Source organism: Mytilus trossulus, chromosome 9 (genome assembly GCF_036588685.1).
Source record: "Mytilus trossulus isolate FHL-02 chromosome 9, PNRI_Mtr1.1.1.hap1, whole genome shotgun sequence".
Lineage (NCBI taxonomy): Eukaryota > Metazoa > Mollusca > Bivalvia > Mytilida > Mytilidae > Mytilus > Mytilus trossulus.
The window spans coordinates 60549560-60563762 of NC_086381.1; positions in this window are offsets into that span (position 1 = coordinate 60549560).

Below are 14203 nucleotides of genomic sequence, written 5' to 3' on the forward strand. Positions count from 1 at the left end.
ATATTTTGCATTAGGTTCTCAGAAAATAGTCAACAACACTGCTACCATTTGGTGTATAACAAGTGAGTTGGCCAGTAAAGTTACCAGGGGTACGACTATTTAATATTCTCAATCCAGATTGAATACAAATCTCATTTAAACGCTTGCCACGTGTGGACAATACCTCACCCATACTGTAACGTACAGGAAGGTTAAGATCTGGAGAAATTTTATCAAAAACTGGTATATTATCAAGATTATTTATAAAGTCTAAGACCTGGGTACCAGTTCTAGCATTTAGATCCCCTGCTTATATAATTTTTCCAGTATCAGAGTATCTTTCTCAATAAGCTCACAAATATCTTCTTATAAAGATTTTGTATATGAAGAATTTTCTGGAGGATTATAGATGTAACAAATAAAAATATCATCTTTCAATACAAAAAAGTTACTGCACAATTGCAGCCATATGTAATCATTATTTACATGTTCCAAAAATTTAAACCTTGTCGTTACTCTGATTTAACATGTTCCTGTTGTTTATTCTTTAGTTTTCTATGTTGTGTCATGAGTACTATTGTTTTTCTGTTTGTCTTTTTCATTTTTAGCCATGGCGTTGTCAGTTTGTTTTAGATTTATGAGTTTGACTGTCCCTTCGGTATCTTTCGTCCCTCTTTCATAAGGTTTGTTTAGTTTTTTTTAAACATCAATGATGCGTGACTGCAATGTGTATACCGTCTTTTGTTGTTTGATCATTGTATTGCCTAAATTTATTTTTTCATTTTTACGATACATTTCAGCAATATTGTTGATATATAATATACAATTATTGACTTTTGATGAGGTTGACACAATGATTTATCAACCCCAGAGATGTGATATTCACCAAGGCCAACGGTCAAGATTTAAATGTCCTCACGCTAGAATCTGTTGATCGGCGAGTATTTTTAGAATCCTTTTCTTTCAAAATCTTCTTAATTTCCTCATTATTTAACGATGAAAAGCGTTTTCAGTAGCTACTTCTGCTGCTCCAGCCATACTTTGTTGCCGGAAACATGTAACTGTCGTCTGTGAGATCGAAACAATTTTATGTCGAGAGGGCTGATTGGTTGATATTTATTCGGTTGTTCAATTAAAACCCATTTTATTTATACATCCCTCAAATTGCTAACAAGAATTCCCCGTTTCTATATTTAGGTACACGGACGCTGTTCCAAATCTTATATTAACATCTCGTGATTTTTGCCGGGGTGAATATAATGTTTTATCAAAGACGATTTCCTATGCTTTTAGCCAATGAGAAAACAGAAAATTTAAAGTCATATGATAAAAATCATAATCAATTTTTTTGAATGCTACAGATTAAAATAGAGAATGGAAATGGGGAATGTGTCAAAGAGACAACAACCCGACCAAATAAAAAAACAACAGCAGAAGGTCATCAACAGATCTTCAATGTAGCGAGAAATTCCCGCACCCGGAGGCGTCCTTCAGCTGGCCCCTAATGAATGGATTAAACTAATCCTGGTATTGTTATATCGCAGCAAACGAAAAACATTTAAAAACGCAAAGTGTAATCTATAAAAAAAAATGTTTTTCTCATTTCATGAAGATATATTCTATACAACACAAATTGTACAAAATTGGTCACAGTGTGACATATATGTTTTTTTACTCACACTAACATATTAATTCATCATAACTAACACACAACGTACGTGTTACTATACGTGTTAATGCATGAAGGATATTGTGTTTTTCACTTTGACTTCAACTTGACGTACAGAAAATGAGCAAAGGAATGTTAAAAAAACCGATTGTCAATTGTTCCGTTATGTGATGATATTTGTTTCTGTCCATTTTGATAAATTTCTGGGACCGGTAAAAACAACTGCGCACTATATGAATAAACAATTTCACGAATTGTTAATAATGATAAATTAAAAAAAGAAAATTCAAAGATGCCTGAGATACAGTACAATTCGATTACTAAGGGAATAACACATATTATTACAGGACAATAAGTGACCGTGGAGATATCAATTTTTAAACATCAGATATGGTTTCAACTATTTTGTTACAGTCATAATATGTTGAGATACTAATTTTGTCGGTTTCTTTTCAATTGATTTCCGCTTTTGAATATTTTACTCCTGTTCTTTATTTTTTTCTTATGTAGCAGCATATACTGTATATATGTCCAAAAAAGTGAGATATGTAAAAGTGTGAGTATCCATCATTAATACACATGCGAAATCAACTTTTTGCCAGAAATTTGTAACAAATAATTAAATGTTGGACATGTTTACGAATAACATCTTCAATTGGTACATAAACTTTTTTCGAACAAACGCGTTAAGGAAAGATATATTATAATAAGACATGCAACAGTTACATTTCCCTTAACACACATGACGTTTGGGCATCACCATCCCAGTAGTCAGAACTTTGAATTTGGTGTTAACATGAATGTCAATTATATGGTATTTTTTTAAAAATTAACTGTTTGCAAAAGTATGACTTACTGTAAATTGAGAAATTATTGAGAGGTTTTTATTTTTGCGAAAAATGCGACTGGATAGATAGGTTTCCAATAATAAAAACTCGCATTCAAATAACTTAAACATGATTCTAAACGATTTTTTTTCAAAATCGCGATAATTAAACTTGCAGTTTTGTCCATTCTTGAAAAATCACAATAATTAATGCACGCATTAATTTCTGAATTTAAAGTATTAGAAATACTATGATTCTTGTTATCCCAGGCGTTGATTATCTGGTATGGGCTTTGCTCATTGTTGAAGGCCGTACGATGTACTATATGTGTTAATTTCTGTGTCATTGTATCTCTTGTAGAGAGTTATCTAATTGGCCATCATACCATATCTTCTTTTTTCTATATTAGCTATGTTTGGCACATATTTTTGGAATTTTGGCTCCTCAATGCTCTTCAACTTTGTACTTGTTTACTTTAAACTATTTTGGTCTGATCGCTAGTGATAAATCTTATGAAGACGAAACGCGCGTCTGACGTATCTTATTATGAGCCTGATACAATTGATAACTATCTACCCCACTGGGCAATGCCACTGGTGGTGAACATTTCGTCCCCAAGGGTATCACCAGCCAGATAGTCAGCATTTCGGTGTTGACATGAATAATCAAATATATGGTCAATAATAAGGATTTTCTTGCCCACGGCATAGATTACCTAAGCCTTAATTGGTACAATTTTTTGAATTGCCGTTTATCAATGCTCTACAACTATTTTTATTTGAGTTTCACTGGCATGACTGGTGGGTCATATGTAGACTGAACGCGCATCAGGCGTATCAAAATATATGCCTGGCACCTTTGATCATCAAATAAATCCGGGTATTTTTTCTCGGATACTGCTATTCATATTGTATATCATGTATCCAGTAAAAAAGATAGCAAGTGCTTAACCTTATATCGACGGGACCACCCCCCTCCCATGGTTGATTCGAGTTTTCTTATACCAACAGTGGTGCATGAACGGTTGTATGTATACCGCATTTTTCTATGTTTTTTTCTAAAAACATATCTAGGTGCTGTGGCAGCGTTTTTATCCTTTTTCGAAAGACATTTTCTCATTTTTGCTGTTGTTTAAAATGTGTTTCTGAATGCTGTGGTCAGAACAAGAGAACTACATGTATGCCTTGTATTGTTATAATAACAAATAATTTAATATTGGATGTAATGCGTCTTCTGATTAGCTGACGTTATTCTTTTAAAGCCCATAGACATAATTAAGTCATGTGACCGTGACGTCATCAACGTTTTTTCATGGTTTTCTACGGTTAAAAATGGAAATTAGAATTAAATTATAAGAAATGACTGCAATATTTTTTTCTGTCTATTCAAAATAACAGAAAAACTGTGGTGCACACTGTTAAATAACCCGCTACGCGCGTTATTCAGTGTGCACCACAGTTTTTATGTTATTAGCTCACCTGGCCATAAGGGCCAAGTGAGCTTTTCTCATCCCTTGGCGTCCGTCGTCGTCCGGCTTCATGCGTCCGTCATCTGGCGTCCGTCGTCCGTAAACTTTTACAAAAATCTTCTCCTCTGAAAGTACTGGGCCAAATTCAACCAAACTTAGCCACAATTATCATTGGGATATCTAGTTTAAAACATGTGGCCGGTAACCCGGCCTACCAAACAAGATGGCCGCCACGGCTAAACATAGAACATAGGGGTAAAATGCAGTTTTTGGATTATAACTCAAAAACCAAAGCATTTAGAGCAAATCTGACATGGAGTTGAAGTGTTTATCAGGTCAAGATCTATCTGCCCTGCAAGTTCCAGATGAATCAGAAAATCCGTTGTTAGGTTGCTGCCACTGAATTCGAAATTTTAAGGAAATTTTGATGTTTTTGATTATTATCTTTGAATATTATTATAGATAGAGATAAACTGTAAACTGCAAAAATGTTCAGCAAAGTAAGATCTACAAATAGTTCAACATTACCGCATGGTCAATTGACCCCTAAGGAGTTATTGCTCTTTATAGTTAATTTTTATCAATTTTTCGTAAATCTTAGTAATCCTTTAGGAAAATCTTCTCCTCTGAAACTAAAGGGACAAATTGAACCAAACTTTGCCACAATCATCATTCGGGTATTTAGTTTAAAAATTGTGTCCGTTGACCCTGCATACCAACCAAGGTGGCCACCACGGCTAAAAATAGAACATAGGGGTTAAATTAAGTTTTTGGCTTATAACTAAAAAAAACAAATCATTTAGAGCCAATCTGTCAGGTGCAAATGGTTTATCTGGTCAAGATCTATCTGCCCTGAGATTTTCAGATGAATCAAACAACCCGTTGTTAGGTTACTGCCCCTAAATTTGTAATTTTAGGAAATTTTGCTGTTTATGTGATTATCTTTAATATTACTATAAATAGAAAAAACTGTAAACAGCAATAATGTACAGCAAAGTAAGACCTTAAAATAAGTCAAAATGACCAAAATGGTCAATTGACCCCCTAGGGAGTTATTGCCCTTTTTAGTAAATTTTTAACAATTTTCATAAAATTTGTAAATTTTCACTAACATATTCCACTGAATCTATTGGGCCAAGTTCATTATAGATAGAGATAACTTTAAGCAGCAAGAACGTTTAGAAAAATAAGATCTTCAAACACATCCCCATCACCAAAACATAATTTTGTCATAAATCCATCTGTGTCCTTTGTTTAATATTCACATAGACCAAGGTGAGCGACACAGGCTCTTTCGAGTCTCTAGTTTCTTCATAGACCGAAAAAATATTACAGTCATTCCTTAAATATAATTAACTGAATAAGTGTTATAAAAGAAAAGTATTGTTAACGAAAGATTTTTTATTTATACATATATATTGAACAACACAAATTTTACAATATGAATTACAGATTTACATTAGTTTTAACTCACATTTACATATTCATATTTCAAAAAACTAACAAACATAGGGAATTTACTTATATACAACTTTACTATCATTGTTTTTTTTACTAAATATATTGTTGACAACCTAATACGGACTAAAAAAATTTGAAGGCTATATATAAAAAAACTTAAAGATGTACAAACTTGTATGATATTGCAATAAAACAGAACTTACAATGGAATCGAGGAATGTGTCAAAAAGAAAATAATCCTATCACGAAAGCCAAAAACAAAAGAAGACCACAAAAATTCTAAATCGGGGACGTCTTCAGTTTGACCCTTAATAAACCTGTCTTATATTTCAGCGACAACGAACTTCACACTATTCTTGGAACCATATCAACAAAATAATAGAAAAATATAAGACTAACAAAGGCCAGAGGTTACTGGCCAGGGACAACAGCAATATGCGAGGGGATTAAAAAATTATTTTGAGATCACAACCATTCAACTATTTCTCTGGATAATACGAATTAAACAAACACCCAGCAATACGAACTATAAAACTCAATTTAAAAGCAATTAAAAAGTATTTTTTAAAAAGGAAACAGAAGAAACTAAGGAAAAAGACAATGTTCAAAATAAAGTAACAAATCTTACTAGGAGTTACAGATATTCCATATTCAGAACTCAGTTAAACTGAGTCTATATACGATTTATATTGATTTTTATTTTTATGATTATATTAAAATTTTGTAAAACGTGAACGGTGACAACATAACGACAAACAAACAAACAAATAATAAGGGTCATCACCAGAGTTTTGTGATTTGTATTTTTTCATCATTTTGAAATTTTTAATCGAGTTCGGTGCTAACAATCATAATTGTTTCATATACTAATTAGGACTAACAGTGTTGTTTCCTATATTATCTGCAATCTGCAAGCTTACATATATATAATATGTATAATAAATTTAAATGAAGATAAAGATTTATCGTACGAGTGCGCCCAATCGTAACGAGTTTTAAAATCATGTATACAATAATTAAATTCTATAAACAACTAAAAAGACAACAAAACAACACAACTATTAAACCAAATGAAACATTTTATGAAATGTTCGATATTTTTTCGGATAACACATATACATCATTAGTTTGATTATCAGGTTAAAAGTAAAATCACAAAAATACTGAACTCAGAACCAATGATAATTAAATGTAAAGATAATAGATTATTAAAAACACAAAAAGAAGGTACTTATTTTTTTATTCTTTCTGGCACTGTATAAAAAATCATCCGTTTGTTAATTCGGTTTTTGGCACAAGATGAAGAAAAAAATATTATTGAAAGTTCTTTATAAATCATAACAATTTTTATTTAATATTTATTTTGTTCACTTAAAATGTTTGCTAGTCATGGTTCATGTGATTCAAATCTGAATCTACTTGCTCAGAATTTGCCATATTTGTTTATAGTGTATTAAACAATTAAGTAATCATTTTCAAATTTAACGAAGAGGATCTGAGTCTGCATACATCAATTCTTAATTAGAAAATAAAGTGCAATCACAATTATACTGAACTCAAAGGAAAATAAAAAATGGAAAGTCCCTAATCAAATTGCAAAATCAAATTATAAAACACCTCACAAGAATATACAACAAATGAATCAAATCCATCTATACTAGTCAACATAAGAAACGATAGACGACTTTTTTCAAATTAAAGATGAAGTTTTCCGTTAATAGAACTAATATTGAAGGAAGTAATATTTAACTACCATGGAGATATAAATTCGTTTTAAAAAATAGTTTTTTCCTGTCGTGACGATATTAGGCGATTTTTTTTTTTTTTACAAAATTTTAAAAACAGAAGTTTCAACTAATGATGCCAACCTCTCATTCCATTAAAGATAAAGACAATGTTTGCCATCAATTCTTTTTTTCAGAATCGTACAGTTTCTTTGTTTATTTGTAAAGCAAAGTTCGGTCCCACAGAAAATCGTTAAAATGTAAACATTTTCTATTGATTTGCCATTGACAGTATGTGTTTAGTGATTTAAAAAAACTTTTTTTTTACTTAAAATAAAAAAAATAAAAATTTCAACCCATTAGGGATAACATGAACATTACTTTATTAGCATATTGAATATTTGAAAATAAATTTGAAAATTCATTTAGAACTACATGTGTCGATTCTGAGTCCAATTTTCCGTAAACATAATTTGCACCCTATGATCGTTTACATGGAATTAAATTAAAGTTTCAATACTTTTTGATAAATTTTATTCTAAAGTCGTGTATCGTTTCTTTTGTTGACTATTATACTATACTTTAACTATGGCTATATACATATTGGTAATGACAGAAGTTATTCACCTTTTCAGAATCTAAAGGACTATGGGTAATTTCGTTTTTTGTACACAAAAATTAAAATAACGTAACGTCGTTGGTTGGATTTATATTTATTAGAACGTTTCAAACCAATCACTACGTTTTTGGGGTACGTTTTTTGAAAATATTACCCAGAATGCACTATTCTGAATAGGCGAATTAGTTGTTTTGGGTGAGCAATGTCGGGAAGACAATGAATGACTTATCTTAAGGAAATATAAAAAAATGACAGTTTAATATTACTTTCTTAGGAATGATTTTTTGAAAGATCAAAACATTTGCATTTGACTCACAGAACAATTTAACAAATAATTGATGTACTTTTACAAACGAGTCATGTCATACTATTTTTCCAATAAGCCTTAAATGCTTTTGGACACAATTATTTCATCAATTGTTTTCAATGTGTCTTTTCAATAAATGCAAACATATAATCAATGCAATTTTAATCGTTACTGTTCATAAGCACTTGTCTACAAATGAGATTAACAAAAATAAAATATCTGTCTTTTATGGACACCTTGATTTAATACAAATGTAGTCCCTTGAAGACACAAATACTATTCTAATTTTGAGTTTAAGTATGTTTACCAATGCATCTACAAAATTTGTCCTTCAAAGCCCTTTTTGCTTCTGGAACCCTAAGACACAAAATCAACGGATTTAACGCATTGAGAAGAAATTCTGCCAGAGAAACAGTTAGCGAAATGGGCCCTACATACATCGGATTTACGCATTTGAACTGGAGAACAAAAACTACAAGTTTAAGCGGACAATAAAAACTGACATACAAAACTAAAACTATAGAAGCAATACGAGATTGTGATCTTTGTGTGGCAGACTGACTTATTCTTGGCGATGTATACTTCTGAATTATCCCGGATAACATTCCTGCTGATAATAACGTAATTACAATGAGATTGAGAACAATAAAATCCGCATTAATTTTTAAAATAGTTGACCACTCAGGATTAGACCTATCGACAGCGCAATCTCTTAAACCTTGAAATCCCATAAAGCACTCAATTAAAACACATGAAAAGTAAATACAGAAAATACAGCGTAAAACATTTGTCCTTGTATGATACACAATTGCTTTAAGGGGAAATAAAGACAGATAAATACGTTGACAAGCCAGTAAACATAGATGTAAGCTCCTAACATTTACAAGAAAATATCTACCACAGTTGATTAGCATACACTGTAATGCTGAAGTGAATTCAAATATGAACAAAAGTGAACACTGCGCTAAGTTGTAAAATAACAGTTCAAAACCATGAATCAACGATATCAGAGAAAAACTTAAAAGTGTCGTAAATATTGGTGACCTAAATGATTTCGAAATGGAAGGAAGGACTAAAACCAAAGTATTGCCAAAAGAAATTAGCATACAGAAAAGAACACACAATCCTATGTAAGCCCTTACAATGTATTTACTTCGAAACGTCGAATCACAATACTTGATACTCATATCTACATAAGTAGTTATATTTTCTGAAAGAAAAGTCTGGTTTGGCTCCGTCAAGTCCATTTCAGTAAATTCAAAAGCAAATGTGGTACTGCCGTTGCTTGAAAACGTCAAATTAGAATTCATAAGAAAATTTAAGAATTCTAACATTGCTAGAGGTAGTGGCACTATTTCAGGACAACTAGTGGCAGCTAAAACGCCAGAAAGTGACTGTAAATATATTTAAAGAGAATTTAACCTCATTGTCAATAAACATGACAAAATATGAAGTTAATAATACAAAAAACACGGTTCAAATCAAGACAATTTTAAACAGATATATCATGTGTTTGAGGGGTATACACAAAAAGGAACTGTGAAATTTCCCGAGCCATTAGTCCAAAGACTGAAAATACACTCAAGAACATGATATATTTGTGTAATCACATCGAATAGATTTTGATTAAAACTCTCTGAACTGTTGAAAAGAAATATTGTTTGTACTAGTAAGCTGTAATTCATAACATGTGTATGCATGCTTTTATCATATACGCGTTAGCGCTGTTTTTATGTAACGCTATATTCGTTTTACTTGCTTATTTTGATGGGAAGAGGTTCCGAAGCGTAAACAATGTATTAATAATGGCAAAACCACAGCATAGAGCAGAATTTGAGCAAAGTTCAACGGCAATTCTTTTAAAGTGAGAAAAAAAGTTGAATATGCGAAAAATACAATGGCTTCCAGCCAATCAAAATCCAGCAGTCTTATGAAGGGTGTAACTAGTTTAAGAACTTTTTAGCGAACCGACGATTATCATTTTCGGTATCAGTTTTGCTCATATAGCTTAAGGATGCTGGAGGTTACAAAAATTTCAGAAAAAAATCTAAATATTTTTTTTTCATTATTAATTTTATTTATTATACTATCAATTGTTACTTTATGATATGGTATAAAAAATCAACCCCAAAAGAATGGAATCAATTTAGCCAAAGATGACTTTTTAAATGTTTATATCATTTAAAATGCTCCAAATCATCTCCCTTTGGTGCAAAAATTAAATTTTATTTTTGCATTCCAAATTGGAATATACTGTTTTGACTCACATTTTTTTTTAATTTTCAAATAAGCTGTACGTAGACTAAACAATTGTAAAAGTTATGTGAAATCTTCAATTTCTATCTTTTTTTATTTCAATATAATCTATATTTATCCTATTAGTTTAACAGAAAAAAATAACCGTCACAAAAATGCATGCTTTTTTCGGAGGCAGATTGAGAGCTTAAATGAACGGTGACCCCATTTTTTATATAAAAAAAAATCCTATATTTAAAAAAAATCTTATATTAAATAAAATCGATTGATACCCGCGAGCCCCCTTAATAAATAAGCGATGCAAGCTATACTTTATTGTAGTTTTAACATAGCTAGGCATTATAATATTGATTTTTTTTGCCCAAGCGAAAGTAAAGTAACACGAATATAATGCCTACCCATGTGTACTCTACTATAAGGATAGCTTGCATCAATTATTTCAATTCTGATTAGGACAATTAAGATAATTTCTATAAGTGAAGAGTGTTTTTTTTAGGCTTTTCCATGGACCTCATTTTTTTTTGGTTAACAAGTAAACGACTGGTAATGTGATTTATAGAGGGAGTAGTTTTGAACAGCCAGCATGAAAGGTTGTCGTATCTGGGTCAGATATGTCAATTTCGAATTGCAATACATTACAGTCACAATAACATGAATAAATGAATAAGTAACAGCATGTAAATCATTAAAGAGTTTTATGTTAATGAAATATATTAAATGCATTCCAATTTGATAAATGTCATTATTCTGCTATAGTAAATATACGCATGTGCAAACAAATTTCATTGAAATTAGAGCATGACTATTATCTACGTCAATTTGTGTATACCCTTACTATATGTATACTACTACATGCACTAGTACACCAATATTTTTTTTTGCAATCATTTGTCACATAAAAAAGTTATCTCATGTCAAGTAGTGGTGTTTTGGGCGTAAGGAAAACCCGAGGAATTAAACACACTTTTTTTCTAGTGCTAACATTAGTGTACCAATATCAAACCTATATGTTTTATACATTTATACTATGCACAAGTACTATTAACCAGATTTGACATCACATAAGCGACAAGACGGGTGTCACATGTGGAGCAGGATCTGCTTACCCTTCCGGAGTATCTGGCACCACCCCTAGTTATTGTTTGGGTTCGTGTTGCTTATTATTTAGTTTTCTTTGTTGTGTCATGTGTTCTATAGTTTGTCTGCATGTTTGTCTTTTTCATTTTTAGCCATGACGGTGTCAGTTTATTTTCGATTTATGAGTGTGACTGTCCCTCTGGTATCTTTAATCCCTCTTTGACAATGCGTCCATATAATTGTTTTCGTTGTTTTCTCGAATTTTGTGAGTACATGTGTAGATGTCTGATTGTGTGTAATACACGAATTCATAGAAATACCCCAGTATAATGTTGTCCAGCAATTCTAATATCTTCACCATCTGGGATTTGCCAATAATTCCAATCTTGATCTGTAGAATTCATTACTGAAATATAAACAAGAATGTGTCGCAATTATACAGATGCCCCATCCGCATTATCATTTCCTATGTTTAGTGACCGTGAAAATAGGATAAAATCTCTAAATTTGGCATTTAAATTAGAGAGATCATTTCATGGGGAACATGTTAACAAAGTTTCAGGTTGATCGGACTTCGACTTCATCAAAAACTACCTCGACCAAAAACTATAACCTGAAACGGGACGAACGGACGAATGGACAGACAGACGGACTCACAGAACAGAAAACATAATGACAATTAATGGGGCATAATACAACAAGTAATATCTGACAAATATTACACACGATCTATCAAATATGTTAACGTTTCTGTTCATCCTTATCTATACAAAGGTATTAGCTTCCTGGGCACTGAAGCGCAATTTATATCTTTAAACACATAATCTAAAAAAAAGCTTTAAGGTGGTACCTAACATGTTGTCTTAGATTCATTTGGCTAGTTTAATTTTCATAATATTTGACAAATATTAAAAAAAATATATAAAAAAAAAAATTCAACCAATTATTCACCCAGAAAAAAAAATCATTGGACATACAGCAGTTTGACAAACTCTAATTTTGATCAGTGAGAAGATCACTATCTCCTTAGCAATACAACGCGTGAAAAATGTTTAGCTGATTTTACAGGGTTATCTCAATATAGTGAAAGGTACGACCTGAACGTACTTGGTTTTTTTCTTAACAGTTTAACAATTTATTAATAATTCCCACATAGTACAATGTAGTATATATTTATCAGCTACTGATATAATACACTATATGGTTTTTAAAGTTGTTAATTTTATGTATAATGAATTTATATTGCACATTTGGTACTTGAGGTTTTAGTAAAGATTTGGAATATTGTTTTACCTGCTGATGATATATACCTTAAATGGTCTATCTGTTTATATGTATGGATCAAATTTGTGTCCTTTTATTTGTTTCTTTTAGTAGCTTCGTTAGCCTTCAAAAATGAACACAGCTACATATATGCATATATAAAAATACTATCTGCATATATTGTATTACACCTACGACCGACCTTGTTAAACAGACTAATGAACTACATAAATAATAGAAAGAATTGTTAAGACATGTTCATGTTTAATTTTTCTGTTTGAAATTGTCCTGTGGTTACACATATTTTAATCCGATATACATATTATTACGTAAATTTACATATTAACATAATAAATCAGTAATGTTTTTATGTCCGGGTAGATTGTACCGTTCGAATGACAGTAATATTTGAACACAATGACTACAAAGTGTTGTCCGCATCAGCTTAGAGCGCCGGCTTGTCTTCATCAAATACAGGGAAAGCATTATTTTGTATGTATATAAACCATCAGATTTTCTTTTCAATTGATAGCTCTTCGTGTTTCAGATAAAATACGTTTTATTTACTTTCAATGATGTAAATATATGTTAAGGCACCAAATGTCTTTAACATTTGATGCTTCAGATAACGAAAACCACACATCGTCGAAAATAAATCTATAGCATCGCATTGATTATGGAAAAACGTCGGTAGTTATTATCATGAACATGTGAAAAACACGAAAGTTATAAACAGTTTCTTTCTGTATACAAATCTTTCAAAAACCAAACGGGAACTTATGAATAAATAATATATCAGAAAGCAAAATACGGGTTTTTATATAAAAAAAAAAAAGAGAAGATATTTCGCTGTGCTGTCTCTACGAATTTCTTTTAAGAATTTAATTAATTTAAAAATGCATCTTTTTTCGATTTTCTGTTCAATTTAGAAATACCTTAGCGCTATGTTAGATTTGACCATCATTGGTTACAAAAATTTATTTAGTGTAATTTGACTAAATACATATATGTTACGCTGTTATTCGACATGTGTGTCTCGAGTATAACTGATGACATTTTGATTATCAAAAATGCTGTAAAATTGTAATCTTTTTTTTTTAAATCTAAATTATTGACTAAAGAATAATTATTCTAGTGATGAAATATATTGATTGGTTTTATTACAAACAAATGCAAGATATAATTTAAAACCCCGCTGTATATGTGTTTAAAAATCCAATCTTTATTAACAACTGGGACTGTCTGTAAAAAAATATGTGTTCTGGCACGAAACTCTCATCTGCAAATTTCAAAATGATTACCTATTTTTAGATAATTTCTAAGCGCGCGCGAACAAAACATTTCCGACTAAGTAGTTCAATAGTCGAAGCTTATGTTACAATACGTTAGATCTATCAATATACAATGATACAAAAGAAATAAAAATGTTGAATTATATATAAACAACTTACAATAATTTGTGATTTCTCTCCTTGTTTGCAAAGATCTTTATTATGGAATAGACATATTGGTCATTCTTTTATACATTGTCAGAAACACATGAAAACTAATTG